The following is an 18,674-nucleotide window of genomic DNA, read 5'->3' as shown; positions in this document are numbered from 1 at the left end:
TTTTGTAAATGACATACTAATAGCCCCTAAGAGCTGGCTTCAAGGCAGATATTGATTCAGCCCCAGAGACTAACATCCTCCCCAGCTGAGCTCCCAGACCTGTGAGCAGCTCCCTTCAGACAGGAGTGGGGAAAGAGGGTAACAGGTGATTAATGTCACCATCTACTTCCCTGTTTAGCCAAGTGAGTGGCAGGAAGGAAGGATAAAGTGTCCCAGCCATCAAATACAAGCCTGGCGATCGATGCACCAACCAACCTGTGTCTACTTGCCGGCCGCCTATGCCTTGTTTGTCTGCCTGCAAGGAAATAGAAACTTAATAATGGGAGAGTCTGAGAAAGTGAGTTCTCATAACCTTTTGATCTGGCATGATGTCCTGGTTATCTGTTGCTGTGTAACAAATCACTCCAAACTAGGTGGAATAAGACAAAATTATTTTCTATGCTCACAGATTCTAGAGACAGGAATTGGGTGGAGCACAGCATTAATGGTTTATCTCTGCTCTGTGATGTCTGGGGCCTTATCTCAGAAATTCAAACAGCAAGGGTTGAATCATCTGGATGCTTCTTCTCTAATGTCTGATACATAGGCTGGGATGATGTAAAGCTGGGCTCCTCTGGGCCCACCAACCAGGTGCCTGCCTGGATCCATCTGGCTTGGACTTCCTGAAGCATGTTAGCTGGGTCCCCAGAGAGAGCATCTACAGAGTGAATGTTCGTGAGAACCAGGTGCAAGCCCTTTTATCATCTAGTCTCAGAAGCCTCATAGCATCACTTCCTCTGTATTCTATGAGCCAAAGCCATCAAAAATCCCACCCAGATTCAAGGCGGGGAGACTACTTCTCAATAGAAAGAGAATTCAGTTCAGTTCATTTCAGTCGCTCAGTCGTGTCCAACTCTTTGCGACCCCATGAATCGCAGCACGCCTCCCTATCCATCATCAACTCCCGGAGTTCACTCAGACTCACGTCCATCGAGTCAGTGATGCCATCCAGCCATCTCATCCTCTGTTGTCTCCTTCTCCTCCTGCCCCCAATCCCTCCCAGCATCAGAGTCTTTTCCAATGAGTCAACTCTTCACATGAGGTGCCCAAAGTACTGGAGTTTCAGCTTCAGCATCATTCCTACCAAAGAAATCCCAGGGCTGATCTCCTTCAGAATGGACTGGTTGGATCTCCTTGCAGTCCAAGGGACTCTCAAGAGTCTTCTCCAACACCACACTTCAAAATCATCAATTCTTCAGCACTCAGCCTTCTTCACAGTCCAACTCTCACATCCATACATGACCAATGGAAAAACCATAGCCTTGACTAGAGAGACCTTTGTTGGCAAAGCAATGTCTCTGCTTTTCAATATGCTATCTAGGTTGGTCATAACTTTTCTTCCAAGGAGTAAGCGTCTTTTAATTTCATGGCTGCAATCACCATCTGCAGTGATTTTGAAGCCCAAAAAAATAAAGTCTGACACTGTTTCCACTGTTTCCCCATCTATTTCCCATGAAGTGATGGGACTGAAAGAGAATTAGCCTCTAAGAATTTGAGGCTATTTTTTAGAAGGCAAGCTTTATTTTTCAGAGAAGTTTTAGGCTCACAGCAAAACTGAGGGGAAAGTATAGATATTTTTCTAATATAACCCCTGCCCCTACTCATGCATGGCCTGTCAATTATCAACATCAGTCATCAGAATGGTACCTTATTTAACAAAGTACCATAATCACCAAAAGCCCACAGTTCTCGTTAGGGCTCACTCTGGGTGTTGCATATTCTGTGGATTTGGACGAATAGCACTAGTGGTAAAGGACCTGCGTTCCAGTGCAGGGGACATAAGAGACACGGGTTCGATCCCTGGGTCAGGAAAATTCCTTGGAGGAGGACAAGGCAATCCACTCCAGTATTTTTGCCTGGAGAATCCCATGGACAGAGGAGCCTGGCGGGCTGCAGTTTATATGGTTGCAAAGAGTCAGACACGACTGAAGCAACTTAGCATAGCACAGCACAAAATAGCATGATCCACCATTATAGTATCTTATAGAGCAGTTGTCCAAAAAATCCTCTGTGCTCCACTTATTCTTCCCTCCCAGTCCTCAACTCCTGGGGACCATTGAACTGTTTACTGTCTCCAGACGTTTGCCTTTTCTTGAATGTCATGTAGTTGGAATCATACACAGCCTTTTCAGATTGCACTCTTCAGCATCCCCTGAGTGCACTGCTCTAAGGACTGCTGGGATGAAGGGCCTCTGGGAGCAGCAGGGAAAGGAGAAGAGAGAAGTGCAGGCAGCCAAGCTGTACTTCCAGTTCCGGGAAAGTGGCAACGGGGAGGAACAGGCAGCAGACAGGTTATGCACACGGGTGTGCATCACACCACCCTCTCCAGGTGCTCAGAGTCCATCCGTCCCTCTCATCACCCCCTCCACCCTCTCCATAGACAGTCACAGAACCTTGGAGCTCAGAAGGAAGCTCTGGGGCACAACTGAGTTGAAAATTTCTGAAAGAGCAGGGATTGTCCCCTCTAACCACCACTCCTCAATCCTGGAAGACATTGAAGCAGGTAAAGAATTTAGTCTAAGGCCAGGTCACCAGCTGGACTTCAGCAAGCGTGGTGGGCTTGCACAGCTGGACTTAGTAGTATTGGACCAAATAAGGAAGCAGATACAAGCAAGCTCCAGGCAGCATCTGATGTGATCAGCATCCAGGCTTGTGGGGTGGGGCCTGGGCCAATCAGACCTAACCACTGCCACCAGCCATTCCTACGCCCTGCTGAGAACCACGTGGAGCCGAGCTGGAGGGGATCTGCCATTGGTTAGCCACTATCCCTCCAGATTGCTATTTCTGTTTTGGTTAGCACTACTTGTTAGAAAATTGTATTGAACCAAAATGCCTCCTTGAACTGTCTCTGACCACCCTACCTTTCCCCTGGCCCAAGGCGGGTGTTTCTCTACCCCACAGTGAATACCAGTACTGGGCATGTCTGACACGGTATTAAGACACAACAAGACCAAATTCTCCTCAACAGCAGGGTCGGGTCCACCATTGTGCACACAAATTAGTGTTTATAAGTGTCTGCGGGATTTAGTGCATTAAACAAATACACTTCTCATCGATCCAAGCTCTCTCCTCTGGGAATATTCAGTACAAGCTTGAGTCTCCCCCCACCTAACAGCCCATCAGAAAATACTCTTCTTCCCCAGGCTAACCAGCCCTGCTCCTGCAGCTTTGGCTTCCAGCCATCCCACCTCCTGACCTGCCCCAGCTCAAGCCCTCATCCATCCCATGCAGGTGTGTCCACGTGGCGTACTTGGGATACTGTTTGTGCCTGGTTCTACTCAGAACTCCCTCTGAGCTTTCCTGTTTCAAACCACCTAGTGACCTTAGCCTGCAACCACAGCTGGACCAGGAAACATCTTCCTGAAGTAAGAAGGCTGCAAGGGACACTGACATCTCTGTGCCTTTGGGTGAGTCACCTTGGTTCCCAGGACTCAGTTTCTTCATCAGATATGATTCCTTCTAGATGAAGCCAATAAACGTAAAACCTCTCCTCCAGTTGGCAAACATTTAGGTAGGTGATCTGCAACACACCAGGCTCTGGACTGGGTCCCCAGATCTCGCGGCAAGCCAGAGACAACGCACATAGGAAGAAACATCCTGTACCTCTCTGCACACTCCTGCCGGCCTGTGAAAGAGAAACTCGTCACTTGAGCTTCACTGTGAAACTAATCAAACAAGGAGGCCACTAGGTTGAGGTGACTTTATGCCTCAGTGGCCTGTGTAAACAAACCAAAACCCAAGCAATCATGCTTCAAGGGTAAGAAACTGAGATCTAAGGATGTGTGTGCTAAGTCATTTCAGTTGTGTCCAACTCTTTGTGAAACTATGGACCATAGCCTGCCAGGCTCCTCTGTCCATGGGATTCTCCAGGCAAGAATACTGGAGTGGGTTGCCATGCTCTCCTCCAGGGGATCTTCCCAGCCCAGGGGTAGGAACTACATCTCTCACATCTCCTGCATTGGCAGGCAGGTTCTTAACCACTAGCGCCACCTGGGAATCCTAAGGATAACCAACCAACCAATCACAAACAGCCACCTGGACTTTCCTAAACAACGCAATATTTAAGCTATGAGCCAATCAAATCATTTCCTTTCTTTGCTCCTGCCTCTTCTATGTCACTTCATGGGAAATAGATGGGGAAACAATGGGAACATGTCAGACTTTCTTTTTGGGGGCTCCAAAATCACTGCAGATGGTGACTGCAGCCATGAAATTAAAAGACGCTTACTCCTTGGAAGAAAAGTTATGACCAACCTACATAGCATATTCAAAAGCAGAAACATTACTTTGCCGACTAAGGTCTGTCTAGTCAAGGTTTTTCCATTGGTCATGTATGGATGTGAGAGTTGGACTGTGAAGAAAGCTGAGCGTCGAAGAATTGATGCTTTTGAACTGTGGTGTTGGACAAGACTCTTGAGAGTCCCTTGGACTGCAAGGAGATCCAACCAGTCCATTCTGAAGGAGATCAACCCTGGGATTTCTTTGGAAGGAATGATGCTAAAGCTGAAGCTCCAGTACTTTGGGCACCTCATGCGAAGAGTTGACTCATTGGAAGACTGTGATGCTGGGAGGGATTGGGGGCAGGAGGAGAAGGGGACGACAGAGGATGAGATGGCTGGATGGCATCACTGACTCGATGGACGTGAGTCTGAGTGAACTCCGGGAGTTGGTGATGGACAGGGAGGCCTGGCGTGCTGCGATTCATGGGGTCGCAAAGAGTCGGACACGACTGAGCGACTGAACTGAACTGAACTTCTATGTAGAAGTCCTGCCCCAGTTTATGCCAGTGGAGCTCTTAACCACTTCCAGTTGGGCATTGCCCAATTCTAATCAGTGTTTGCCTACATAAACTCTTAGAATTTTTAATATGCCTCACTTTACCTTTTAACACTGGCCAGAAACCACTGCTGGCTCCCTTAACTGATTTCCCCTTCAGAAGAAGCAGTGATAGGGACTGTTGAAACTGGAAAAGGGTCAAATAGGAATTGCCAGTCTCTGTCTGACGCAGGATACAGCATGCTTGGGGCTGGTGCATGGGGATGACCCACAGAGGTGTTATGGGGAGGGAGGTGGGAGGGGGGTTCATGTTTGGGAACGCATGTAAGAATTAAAGATTTTAAAATTAAAAAAATAAAAAGCTAAAAAAAAAAAAAAGGGTCAAATAGGTACGTGACCATCCATTTCTGCTGCTCCTTGGGAGATGCTGCTGCTGGGCAGGCACACCCTTCCTTCCTCCTTTTAGTAAGATCTTCCCTGCCAGCTGCTCTGCATCGAGGCCCATGGTTGTCCTGCTGTGCCACTCTGACAGGAGGGTGGTCTCTACCCAGGAAGGAAGGGGTAGAAAGCTCATTTGTCTCTGGGCCATATCACTCTCTTCAAAAAGAGACATTTTTTAATTTCTCTAGAATAGTTTTATTAGCAATAATAAAAAGCATAATAATTAATTAGAGCCTAACTGACTCTTATGCTTATTTCTCAATTCAAAACTTCCAGTTAGAGGGCCTGAATCATTTTCATTGCCACCAGTCCCACCTCCCTTTCCAAAACCCTTCCTTCTCCTGGAATGCAGGCTGGTAGGAAAGCCAGATCTGCCCCAGGCGGTAGTCATCCAGCAGAACCAATGGGATGGTGGGGATCAGCCCACACCACTGTGTGAACACAGCCCAGTCCTGCAGGGCAGAGAAGGATTCCTGGAAGAAAGGATGCTCAAGAAATGGGAGGGGGAGCAGGGGATGGCCACATGGTACCCCCTCAGGATGGGTACCCAAGAAGGAACAGCCTGTGTTGCATCTGGATGTAGGATGAGAAAGTATTTGATGAGGCCAAGCGTGGAGGAAGCAAGGCCAGATAGGAGGCTGTCACCATTACCTGGGTGGGAGCCAATGGTGGTGTTGATGCTGAAAATTTGGCTTCTGTGCAACAGTGCCAAATCAACTGTTAGAGACAGAGTTTTGGGTGAAATAGTTGGGTAAAATAGAAATGAATAGCTTTATTGCTTTACTAGGCAAAGGGGGACACAGCAGGCTTGTGCCCACAAAAATTGAGTGTAACAATGGAGGGCGGAGTGGGGGCAGTGATTTGGTGAGAAGCTTTATAGCCATGGTTCAAGAGTGGGGTTGGTCATAAGGATCAGGGTGTGTTCAGGGCCTTCCCTCCTTAATGTGGCCTCAGGTGAACTTCTGTGGTTCTCAAAGTTATCAGACTATGACCTTCTCTTTGGAATGAAGGGTGCTTCATCAAGCAGTCCATCTTCCATTTGGGTTGGGGGTGGGTGCGGTTAGTTCTACAGAAGAACTCAAAGATATTGTTTTGTCTATCCCTTGAGTTGGAAACAGGACCCTGCCCTAAGTCTGCAGTCTCATTTCTTGATGGTCTCTTGATGACTTCTTATCTCTGTATTCCCTCCCTTCCCTACTTAGCAATTGTTTGAATCTGCCCTTTGGAACTCAAGGAAGGTCATGGAGGCTGGAACCTATGCCCTACAAACAAGAAACAGGGGACACGGAAAGGCTTCCCTGCCCAGAAGCCCCACAGCAGGGGCTCAGTTTCAGCATGGACCGTGGCAGGGGCCCAAGGGGAGGCAGGGAGGATCTCTGGAAGGATTTGAGGCATATTCGGGAGGTAATCCTACGTGACATGGTGACTGATTTGATAAGGGAGTGAGGGAGAGAGTGGAGGTGGGACAGCTGGCAGGTTTCCAACCCTGGGACACTCTTCCAGACCTGCCTTGAGCTCAGGAGGGGAAGACGCAAGGGGAGAAGTAAGCGAGTGAGGAGAGCCACAGGCAGCCCCTGATGCTGAAGAGGCGTGTTTATTTCACCTTGTTAATGTTCTCCTAATTAATACTGGGAGAATGTGCCTACCACTTCACCATTACACTCTGCTGATTTGCCCCTAGAGACAAAAGGAAATTGGAATTAAGAAGAGACAACGGAATTGCTGGCAGGATTATTAGCTTCATTGAAGTTAATGAAAGGAGTGGGAGGTGGGAGGAGTTGAGAGCCTCAGGGGGGCTGTGACTAAGGCTGGGAGCTGCCGGCGGGGAGAAGGCTGGGAGGGTGCAGGGAGGAGCAGCCATGGCTGGAAGGACTCTTGGCCTTTCAGGGCTCCCATCCGGGGGTTGCCCCAAAGTCAGGGTCTCCACCAAGGCAGGATCCCACGGGAAGGGGACAGGAATCCCAAGTAGGAGTGGGACATCCCCAAGCAAAGGAGTGCAGTAGTGTGACAGAGGGAGATGTAAGGCTGGGTATGGAGTAGGTGCCTTACCCCTGAGTCCCTGGAGAGGGGTGCAGGTACTGGGCAGGCCCAAATGCCTTCTAACCAGGGTCAGAGTCCAATTGCCTGCCCCACTGAGGGTAAAGCGGTTGCATTTCTCCAAGTGGAGCCCAACTGAAACTCCAACTACACAGCAAAGTTGTCATCTACACCCAGGTACCAAGACACAGAGAGCTGGATCTCAGGTCCCTAAAGCTGGACAGAGACATGAATGGAGAAAGCAAAAATCATTAGAGCCCAAGCCCCTCAAAAACAGCAGCATTCAGGCCAGGCATACCTGCACACACACATACTTGCTCTCACACTCACTACAAGCCCACACAGTCAACCAGCCCACATGTGCACAGAGACCCACACATGCACACATGTGCCCTCACACTTGCACACAACCAGAACTTGGGAGGTTCTAACACTAGTTCGTCAATGACCATCTCCTTTACAAATCCATGCACATGCCAGCTCCTTTCCCAATGGCCTGGGGCTAGGTGCATCTCTCCTCTGATTTCTGTCTCACTGGACTGCCTAGATGGGAGGCAGGGATATAAGGTCGCTCCAGCAAGGTTGCCAGGACAACCAGGCTCTGCTCCCTTAGCTGTAGCTAAGCCCCAGCTTGCCCTCTGCAGTGAAATAAGGAGATGAAGCGCTCAGGAAACATGATGCAGTTTCGTTTCCAGGTGGGTTTTTTCTTATAAGTAGCTCATGAGTCACTAGATTAGCACCTTTCCAATTACTGGGAGGCAAAAACCCTATTATCATAGAAACCTTCCTGCAGAATGACGGCTCTATTCTTTTTGACGGCAGCAGCCAGTCCCACAGAGAGCTGCAGAGCTCAGCAAGCTGGGAGCCGACGTTCCTAGGAACTTCATGTCCTTGTTTCCAAAGTGAACTTTAAAGAACTCACATCACAGCCTCAGCAGCACCTCATGTGCTCAGCAAGACATACCAGGACAGCCCAAATGGGGGACTGGGGAAGAGGGAGAGAGCACATTTCAGGATGCTGCACCCAGACCCAGGGCTGCCTTGCACTGCCCCTGTAGGAGCCTGCAGCATGGAAGGCTCTGCTTCAGAGAGGTTCTGGAATATTCTGGGAAGAGGTGCTGGAGACCCTGGAGGGCTTTGGGACTAAGGCAGTCAGCAGATTGGGTCAGATGAACAACTAAAGCTGTTCAGACCTTGGGTTCAAGAGTTGTCCTATACCTTAATGAGCTGCATCATGGGCAATAAACCGAGTGGGAACCTGCCTCTGAAATCACCATTTCCTTGCTATCTGACATGGACCCAAGAAGCCCTGAGCCTTTGTTTTCTCATCTGTAAACTAAGTGGATGCTGATATACTCCCTTTCAGCTGTTATTCCAGCTCGTCTCTCAGAGAAAGTTACACCTGGATCCATTAAGATTGCCAGCCACTTCTAGCTGGCAGCTTCAGGCAGGGATGGATCTCTTGGCTCTACAGGGAGCCTGCTCCTCCTCCATTATCATGATGCCCATGTCCCACCCCATTCTCCCCACGATGTAACTTGAGTCCCAGGAATGAGCTAACAAACATACCTCGACTGTTGATTATGTACCAGGTACTACACAGGATGCTGGGTAGATTAGTTGAGTAATAGTAGCAATTGATACCCTGTGCTAAGCACTCACTGTGAGCCAGGGACTGCATAGAGATGACCCTACTGTCTCCTCCCGCAATCCTGGAAGGAGAAGAACCAATTGTTGCAGGGAAGAACCAAGTCTGACCGTGTGTTGGAACTGTTTCTTTGACTTGCTTTTTGTTGCTTTTGTGATTATAATCGTATATAATGACCTGCCTCAGAAAACAAGGCCTGTCTACCTGACACTTTAGTGCCTTTGTTCAGGACCCTATCACCTGTGGATTGCAGAAAGGAAGAAATTAACACATCTGTTGCCATTCTAAGAGAAATTTACAAGATTGATAGCTTTTTTACTTTGTTTCCTTACCTCCCCCCTTATCTCTGTTCTACAAAAGAATATGGCATCCAGACCCCCACCAAGATGGTTATTTTAAGACATTAGTCTGTCTTCTTGGTCTGTGGGCTCTCTGGTTATTTTCCTTGCCTCAGCACCTTGATTTTGTTGGCCTGTTTTGGACTCAGTGACACTGTGTTCATTCTACAAATGAAGCAACTGAGCCTGAATCAAGTAATAAGATCATCAGGATTCAAACTCAGAGTTTGAATCAAAACCTGTGCTCTTACCAAAAGATAGGTCGCCTTCCAGGATATTGCAGGCCACAGCCTTCAAAAATCTCAGACTGGCAGGGCCTCTGATGACTGGGCCTCTCCCAGAGTTTCCTCTGCCCCTGTTGAGATGCAGGTCACCGGGGTTGACTGATGGCCACTCTAGACCACAACCCTCAGGGAATAAGGGACTTCCTGGGACCTGGGATTCTGGAGCCCAGAAATACTCAGCCTCGCCCATGATGGCTCCTTTGTGCAGGAAGGAAGGTCTGTGTGGGAAGATAGGGAGAATCTGACTCCTTGTCCCATTCCCTTCCTTTTCTTTCCCAAAGCTAAAAAAATTCACAAGGTCAGCACAAAAAGTTTAGAGAATAACAAAGTACAGCCAGAAGCTGACCTAGTGATATAAGAGATAGATGGGCTCCAGGTTAGACATGTACAACTGGCCTTCTCTTATTTCATGAGGCATGAAGAAGTGGGCTTCAGGCTGGTTACTTACAAATGTTAGCATTTCCTGAGATAAGAGATAGGTGGATTCCAGTTAAGGCATTTACAATCAGCCTCCTGTTTGCCCTCCAAAATGGAAGTAACACAGAAACAGGGTAAATAGCCAGTGTTTGTCTTTTGCAAACACCTCAAAGTAATAGTCACAGCAATAGTCAAGGTAATAGTCATGGCAAGTAAAGAATTACTGTTTGAGTAAAGAATTAAGGGATCTCTGCTTCCTCCTCTTTGGGACAAGGGAGACAGTACACATGCACAGAAAGGCTCCTTGTGGGTCGAAAGTCAGGAGATAATTCCAGGCCGCATGAGTCTTGCTCATCCCAAAAGCCTTCACTTCGAGATCCATCTTGACTGAGAGATGCATGCACACCCAGAGGAGGGTCCCAAGGTATGTCAGGTATAGAAAAAGAAACCAGATAATTGGCCTGAAGGAAGGCAAAAACCAGGAAGAACTGGCCAGTATAAATGTCCTAACAGCCTCTGTACTGCCCTCCCCCTCACTAGGAGGGATGCCTACACCCTTTCTCTCCATGTGTGCATCTCTGCCTTGCTTCTGTCTTAACTAAACAAGCTGCTTCTCTATGTCCTCTCCCACTTGTTGTTGTGCTATGTATCTAATATTAAGTTTATACCTGCCTTCACAGTTTCTACCTCCATAATAAATGCATTTCTCACTGGAGGCAAAGATCCAGGGAAAAACAGTTTCTAGCCTCTAGATTTGGAGAAGGCAATGGAACCCCACTCCAATACTCTTTCCTGGAAAATCCCATGGATGGAGGAGCCTGGTAGTGTGCAGTCTATGGGGTCGCTAAGAGTCGGAAACGACTGAGCGACTTCACTTACACTTTTCACTTTTCACTTTCATGCATTGGAGAAGGAAATGGCAACCCACTCCAGTATTCTTGCCTGGAGAATCCCAGGGACGAGGGAGCCTGGTGGGCTGCCATCTATGGGGTCGCATGGAGTCCGACACGACTGAAGCAAGTTAGCAGCAGCAGCAGCAGCCTCTAATTTACTAGTCTAGTGGCTAGGATTCCTGGTTCTCATCCAAGCCACCCAGGTTCTATTCCCAGGCAAGGAATTAAGATCTTGCTTCATGCCAACATTCACTGCTTCCGTGTCAAGATCACTAGGACAGCCTAGGAGCCAGGAGGACTACAAAGGGTGATAGGTGGGTGGGATACTTGAGGCCTAGACCTTCAGCAGCCTCAGTTTCCTTCCGTTTATGATTCCAGTCTTGGTGCAGTGTTGTCCTTTTGTTTGGAGACTTGATGCCTGCTTTACAGCAAAATACGTTTTTGCACTTTAGGCAGTAGAATGCAGCTGGTTGTGTCTTCTTTTGTCTTTCAATCTGTAGCCAAATTCTATGCTGAGATCAGGAACCCCTGCCTGGTTCTGCTGTCACCAGTGTCTTTGATGTTCTGAGTTTCTTAGGAGCTCCAGGTCAGTGGGCCTGCTATTCTCAGGGATTACTTCCCCAGTAACACAACCACCACTCTCCAAGCCCACATCAGAGACATACCAGGGGTACTAAGCTTTTCAACATAGAAAGAAATCAATTGTTCATTTCTTCTTGAAATTCTGTTTTACAGAGGCACAAATAAAACTTCTAGGATGTACAATGGCAACAGCTTTCAATGATTTTCAGAGCTAGTTTTCATTCAGGTCATTTATTATTATTGATATTCTCTTTCTTTTTACAAATAGTCCAGCTCTATTAAGGAAATCAGAAATGGCATTAGCATTGGTGGTGGTTGGTTTTTTCCTCAGCTACATCTTCTGTAGCCCAGTGGATGTCAATTGCATAATTAGAGTTAGTTGTACCATTTAATTAGTTAGAACATGTACTATTCCCCCAACTGTTTAAGTCATTTGAACTTAAATGGAACTCTACTGAAGGATAAAAGATCTCCATAAATATTGCAATAAAAATATAATTACGCTTCAATTGCTCCATGGATTTACTTGGATTAGTTGGAAAGTTCTCCTATTCTAGAATGCCTGTCTCTGCCTCCCAGCTCTTTTGTAGACCATCAATTAGCCAAATAACCATCTTGCTACTTGACAGGCTTTGGATTCTAGTTCGATAGAAACCTACAATGTCCAGGGAGACTGGCCAAGCTGGAGAGGGAGCATTGCACAGCCTGTCCTGGCTGAGCTGGACTATCTCCTCTTCTCACTATACCTGCTATGAAGTAATAACAATAAGAAGAAGACAGAGGAGGAGAAATAATGAGATATGAGGATTTATAACTTACCAGAAAATGTTCTGAGTGCCTTATATATATTATCTGGTTTCTTTCTTGCATCAACTCTGGGAGGCATGTATATTCTCCCAGCTTTACTGGGGAGGAATCTGAAAACAGAAATATTATGTAACTTACCCAAAGATACACTATGAGGAAATTTCAGAGCTTGGATTCAAACACAGATTTGTCTTGTTCCAAAGTTTATTTATTCCACTGGCAAACTTCCATTTTGCTTTCCAATCTGTACCACTAAATAGGCCTATAAAGGACTACACTGGATCAGACCCTGGTCTTTCCCAAATGATTTCAAGATCACTTGGGAAAAATGACCTGGAGATCACCCTATTGGTTATTGTCTGGAGAAGCTACTCTCATGAAAGATATTCTCTAAACTGTTTCTGACATCACCCCCATCATTTATCAGCCACCCTGGCCCCTCTGATTATCTCTCTCTACCACAGACTCTTAGAGTTGAAAGCCCCTTAAACCTTATGCAGTTCACATCCTCAGTTTGCACAGAAGGAAACTAGGGTCTAAGTGACTTAATTGAGCTCACACAGCAAGTTAAGGTCAGAGCAGGTTCTGGTACCCAGATCTGATCATTTTTGTTGAATAAGTGGGGTCCTTCTCCCACCAGCCAACTCAGAACAATATCCCTTCAGCTACTTCATCTCCCATGTGCAATTCATCTAACCTCTAATTATGTTCAGAAGGCCCACTCAGGTTTAAGAGTCTGGGACTTTGACTATATTTTCACCTTGCACAAAAATCACAGTGACAAGATCCACTTGTTCTGAGTCACTGCATAAAATAGGATTTCCTCTGCTGCCCCTTCATTGAGAGGTAAAGGGTGCCCTCCAGACCCAAGATCAACCCCTACATCTCAGACTCTGTTCTGACACTAGACCCTCCTCATTGCTAAGTCACCTTTCTCCACCTCTTTTCTATCTTTGGGATGTCTTGTTAGAGTTGTTGTTGTTGTTGTTGTTTAGTCACCCAGTCATGTCCAACTGTTTGCAACCCCATGGATCGCAGCACACCAGGCGTCCCTGTCCCTCACCATCTCTTGGAGTTCGGCCCAGTTCACGTTCATTGTATCAGTGATGCCATCCAGCCATCTCATCCTCTGATGCCCTCTTCTCCTTCTGCCCTCAATCTTTCTCAGCATCAGGGACTTTTCCAATGAGTCATCTGTTCACATCAGATGACCAAAGTACTGGAGCTTCAGCTTCAGCATTAATCCTTCCAGTGAATATTCAGGGTTGATCTCCCTAAGATTGACTGGTTTGATCTCCCTGCTGTCCAAGGGACTTTCAGGAGTCTTCTCCAGCACCACAGTTTGAAGGCATCAGTTCTTTGGCATTCTGCCTTCTTTATGGTCCAGCTCTTACAAGCATAGGTGACCACTAGGAAGACAATAGCCTTGACTAAATGGACCTTTGTCAGCAGAGTAATGTCTCTGCTTTTCAACACACTGTCTAGGTTTGTCATCACTTTCCCACCAAGAAACAATGGTCTCATGATTTCATGGTTGCAGTCATCAGCAGTGATTTTGGAGCACAAGAAAAGGAAACCTGTCACGACTTCCACCTTTTCCCCTTCTATTTGCCATGCAGTAATGAGACCGGAGGCCACGATCTTAGTTTTTTTAATATTTAGTCTTAAGCCAGCTCTTCTACTCTTCTCCTTCACCCTCATCAAGAGGCTCTTTCGTTCCTCTTCATTTTCTGCCATTAGAGTGGTATCATCTGCATATCTGAGGTTATTGATGTTTCTCCTGCCTATCTTGATTCCAGCTTGTAATTCACCCAGCCTGGCATTCCTCATGATGTGCTCAGGGTATAGGTTAAACAAACAGGGTGACAGCAGACAGCCCTGTTGTACTCCTTTCTTGATCTTGAACCAATCAGTTGTTCCATACAGGGTTCTAACTGTTGCTTCTTGACCCGCATACAGGTTTCTCAGGAGACAGGTAAAATAGTCTAGCATTCCCATCCCTGTAAGAGCTTTCCACAGTTTGTCATGATCCACACAGTCAAAGGCTTCAGTGTAGTCGATGAAGCAGAGAAAGATGTTTTTCTGAAATTCCCTTGCTTTCTCTATAAGCCAGTGAATGATGGCATTTTGATCTCTAGATTCTCATTCTTTTCTAAACCCAGCCTGGACATCTGGAAGTTCTTGGTTCACATAATGCTAAAGCCTAGCATGCAAGATTTTAAGCATGGCCTTACTAACATGGGCTCAGTTCAGTTAAGTTTAGTCACTCAGTCTTGTCTGACTCTTTGTCACCCCGTGTACTACAGCACACCAGGCTTCCCTGTTCATCACCAACTCCTGGAGCTTGCTCAAACTCATGTCCATCAAGTTGGTGATGCCATCCAAGTAGCATGGGAGATGAGTGAAATTGTCCAATGGTTAGCACATTCTTTGGTACTACCCTTCTTGGGAATTGGGATGAGGATTGACATTTTCCAGTCCTGTGGCCACTGCTGGGTCTTCCAGATTTGCTGACATAATGAATGCAAAACCTTGATGGTATCATCCTTTAGGGATTTGAATAGTTCTGCTGGAATTTCATCACATCCACTAGCTTTATTAACAGCAGTGCTTCTTAATGCCCACTTGACTTCACACTCCAGATGACTAACCACATCATTGTAGTAATCTAGTTCATTAAGATCTGTTTTATACAGTTATTCCATATATTCTTTCCATCCCATCTTGATATCTTCAGTGTCTACCCGATCTCTATCATTTTTATCCTTTATTGTGCCCATCTTTGGATGGAATGCTCCCTTGATGTTTCCATTTTTCCTGAAGAGATCTCTAATCTTTCCCCTTTTGTTGTTTTCTTCTATTATTCAGTTCAGTTCAGTCGCTCAGTCATGTCCGACTCTTTGTGACCCCATGAGCCGCAGCACGCCAGGCTTCTCTGTCCATCACCAACTCCTGGAGCCCACCCAAACTCATGTCCATTGAGTCAGTGATGCCATCCAACCATCTCATCCTCTGTCGTCCCCTTCTCCTCTTGCACTCAATCTTTCCCAGCATCAGGGTCTTTTCAAATGAGTCAGCTCTTAGTATCAAGTGGCCAAAGTATTGGAGTTTCAGCTTCAACATCAGACCTTCCAATGAACACCCAGGACTGATCTCCTTTAGGATGGACTGGTTGGATCTCCTTGCAGTCCAAGGGACTCTCAAGAGTCTTCTCCAACACTACAGTTCAAAAGCATCAATTCTTGGGCACTCAACTTTCTTTATAGTTCAACTTTCACATCCATACATGACTATTGGAAAAACATAGCCTTGACTAGATGGACCTTTGTTGGCAAAGTAATGTCTCTGCTTTTTAATGTGCTATCTAGGTTGGTCATAACCTTCCTTCCAAGGAGTAAGCGTCTTTTAATTTCATGGCTGCAGTCACCATCTGCAGTGATTTTGGAGCCCCCCCAGAATAAAGTCAGTCACTGTTTGCACAGTTTCCCCATCTATTTGCCATGAAGTGATGGGACCGGATGCCATGATCTTCGTTTTCTGAATGTTGAGATTTAAGCCAACTTTTTCACTCTTCTCTTTCACTTTCATCAAGAAGCTCTTTAGTTCCTCTTCACTTTCTGCCATAAGGGTGGTGTCATCTGCATATCTGAAGTTATTGATATTTCTCCCAGCAATCTTGATTCTAGCTTGTGCTTCCTCCAGGTCAGCATTTCTCATTATTAAGCACTGTTCATTGAAGAAGGCCTTCTTGTCTCTTCTAGCTATTCTTTGAAACTCTGCTTTAATTGGAAATACCTTTCCCTCCTCTCCCTTGCTTTTCACTTCTTTTCATTCTTCCACTATTTGTAAAGCCTCCTCGGATAACCACTTTGCCTTCTTGCTTGTCTTTTTCTTTGGGGTAGTTTTGTTCACTGCTTCCTGTACAAAGGAACCTCTGTCCATAGTTCTTCAGGCACACTGTTACCTAACTGGACTTAGAAAAGGCAGAGAACCAGAGATCAAATTGCCAGCATCTGTTGGATCATAGAAAAAGCAAGAGAATTCCTGAAAAACATCTACTTCTGCTTTATTGATTACACCAAAGCCTTTGACTATGTGAGTCACAACAAACCGTGGAAAATTCTTCAAGAGATGGGAATACTAGACTACTTTACCTTCCTCCTGTGAAATCTATATGCAAGTCAAGAAGCAACAGTTAGAACTGGACATGGAACAAAAGACTGGTTACAAATTCGGAAAGGAGTATGTCAAGGCTGTATATCGTCATCCTGCTTATTTTAACTTATATGCAGAGTACATCATGCAAAATGCTGGTCTGGATGAAGCACAAACTGGAATCTAGATTGCCAGGAGAAATATCAATAACCTCAGATATGCAGATGACACCACCCTTATGGCAGAAAGTGAAGAGGAACTAAAGAGCCTCTTGATGAAAGTGAAAGAGGAGAGTAGAAAAAGTTGGCTTAAAACTCTACATTAAAAAAACTAAGATTATGGCATCCGGTCCCATCATTCCATGCAAATAGATGGAGAAACAATGGAAACAGTGAGAGACTTTCTTTTCTTGAGCTCTAAAATCACTACAGATGGTGACTGCAGCCATGAAATTAAAAGACACTTGCTCCTTGGAAGAAAAGTTATGACAAACCTAGACAGCATATTAAAAAGCAGAGACATTACTTGCTGACAAAGGTCCATCTAGTCAAAGCTATGATTTTTCCAGTAGTCATGTACAGATGTGAGAACTGGACTATAAAGAAAGCTTAGCACCAAAGAATTGATGCTTTGAACTGTGGTGTTGGAGAAGACTCTTGAGAGTCCCTTGGACTACAAGGAGATCCAATCAGTCCGTCCTAATGGAAATCAGTCCTGAATATTCATTGGAAGGACTGATGCTGAAGCTGAAACTCCAATATTTCGGCCACCTGATGTAAGGAACTGACTCATTGAAAAATACCCTGATGCTGGGAAAGATTGAAGGTAGGAGGAGAAAGGGATGACAGAGGATGAGATGGTTGGGATGGCATCACTGACTCAATGGACATGAGTTTGAGTAAGCTCTGGGAGTTGGTGATGGACTAGCATGCTGCAGTCCACGGGTCTGCAAAGAGTCAGACACAACTGAGTGACTGAACTGAAGTGAGTCCCTTGAATCTATTCATTACCTCTACTGTGAATTCATATGGGATTTGATTTAATTCATACTTGACTGGCCTAGTGTTTTCCCCAGTTTTCTTTAGTTTAAGCCTGAATCTTGCTATGAGAAGCTGATGATCTGAGCCACAGTCAGGGCCAGGTCTTGTTTTTGCTGACTGTATATAGCTTCTCCATCTTTGGCTACAAAGAATATAATCAATTTGATTTCAGTATTAACAATTTGATGATGTCCATGTGTAAAGTTGTCTCTTGTATTGTTGAAAAAGGGTCTTTACTATAACTAGTGCATTCTCTTGGCAGAATTCAGCCTTTGCCCTTCATTTTGTTCTCCAAGGCTGAACTTGCCTGTTACTCCAGGTATATCTTGACTTTTTACTTTTGAATTCCAATCCCTGATGATGAATAACACATCTTTTTTAGGTGTTAGTTCTAGGAGGTCTTCTAGGTCTTCATAGAACTGATCAACTTCAGCTTGGATTGGCTTGGATTATTGGATTGGAACAAGGCTTGGATTACTCTGATGTTGAATGACTTGTCTTGGAAAAGAACTGAGATCATTCTGTCATTTTTGAAGTTGCACCCAAGTACTATATTTCAGATTCTTTTGTTGATTAGGAGGGCTACTCATACCCTTATTAGGGTGCAGAACCCTAAAACTTTCTTCATGCCCCTTTGTAATTCTTCCTTCTTCTACCTCCATCTTCTGCCTCCACCAGGCAACCACTGATGTGTTCTTTGTCACTACAGAATAGTTTCATTTTTCTAGAATTTTATATGAATGAAATTATTGAGTATGTATTCAGAATCAGAAGTTTGTTTCTCTAATTATTGAGTAGCATCCAACACCACAATTGTATGGATATACCACATTTTGTTTATCCATTCACCTATTGATGGCCATTGGGTTGTTTTTAATTTTTGGTAACTACAGAAATTGAGATATAAAAGACATCACTGGAGTGTGTAAAACTAGGCCAGTCTTTGACTCTTCTTTGACCAGGTCAGGGATGATCTCTTCCACCCTTATCTTTGCAAAGCTTTTGAGTTCTCAAGGTCTCATTGGCATGACCTCATTAGATATCTAATACAACCCTGTAAGGTAGGTAAGGTGGGTTTTAGGTACCATTCAAATAGGTGAGAACATGCTAATCACCTGCTAGGTGCAGGCCCCCTGCTAAGTACTGTAAGACAGACCCTAAGGATCTTACATTCTAGTATTCTGTAGATGAGGAGGCTGAAGTTCCTGCCAAAGGAC

The sequence above is a fragment of the Capra hircus genome, chromosome 15 (assembly GCF_001704415.2).
Source record: "Capra hircus breed San Clemente chromosome 15, ASM170441v1, whole genome shotgun sequence".
NCBI lineage: Eukaryota > Metazoa > Chordata > Mammalia > Artiodactyla > Bovidae > Capra > Capra hircus.
Note: the sequence above shows the minus strand (reverse complement) of the source record.